The sequence below is a fragment of the Mus pahari genome, chromosome 12 (assembly GCF_900095145.1).
Source record: "Mus pahari chromosome 12, PAHARI_EIJ_v1.1, whole genome shotgun sequence".
NCBI lineage: Eukaryota > Metazoa > Chordata > Mammalia > Rodentia > Muridae > Mus > Mus pahari.
In genome coordinates this window covers 12,875,716-12,876,371 of record NC_034601.1, presented here as the reverse complement: position 1 = coordinate 12,876,371, position 656 = coordinate 12,875,716, and the positions used below count along the sequence as shown (strand labels likewise).

Here is a 656-nt window from a genome sequence, read left to right as displayed (position 1 = left end):
TCTGTGTAACCTTGACTGTCCTGGAACTCACTCTGTCTGTACACCAGGCTGCCCTCGAACTCAGAAAGTGCTGGGATTAATGGCATGCGCCACCACTGCCCAGCAACTTTATTCTTTATAGGAGGAAAGAAGGAAGGCTAATACCCAAACTTGCCAATGCTGTAGAAAAAAGGATTTATTTTATGTGCATTGGTGTTTTGCCTACATGTATGTTTGTGTGAGGGTGTTAGATCCCCTGGAACTGGAGTTCCAGATGGCTGTGAGCTGCCCTGTGGGTGCTGGGAACCTGGGTCTCTTTTAAAGATAGTCTTAAGCTCAGGCTGGTCTTGAACTCAAGATCCTTCTGCCTCTGCCTCACCAGTCCTGGGATTTATTTGTGTTTTGATAATATCAAAGATGCTGTGTGAATCCAGGTATAGTGGTGCATGCTTTTAATCCCAGGACAGCCAGAACTACACAGAGAAATCTCATCTCAACAAAGCAAACAACAACAAAAGGGCCCTGCATGTGTTTGTAGACCAGAGGTCATCATTGTGTGTTGTCCTCATTGATAATCCATTTTAAAAGTCTGATTTCATACTATTTAAGACTTATTTGTATGTATGTATATATGTATGTATGTGCATTTGTCTACGTGAGTACATGCACGTATATGT

At 42.5% G+C, this 656-nt stretch overlaps 1 protein-coding gene across 2 annotated transcripts in view; it reads left to right on the top strand.

The window, feature by feature from the left end:
* The window catches only part of Ppil2 (peptidylprolyl isomerase like 2), a 24,194-nt gene that overhangs the window by 1,846 nt on the left and 21,692 nt on the right, over positions 1-656 (top strand). The window lies entirely within an intron of this gene.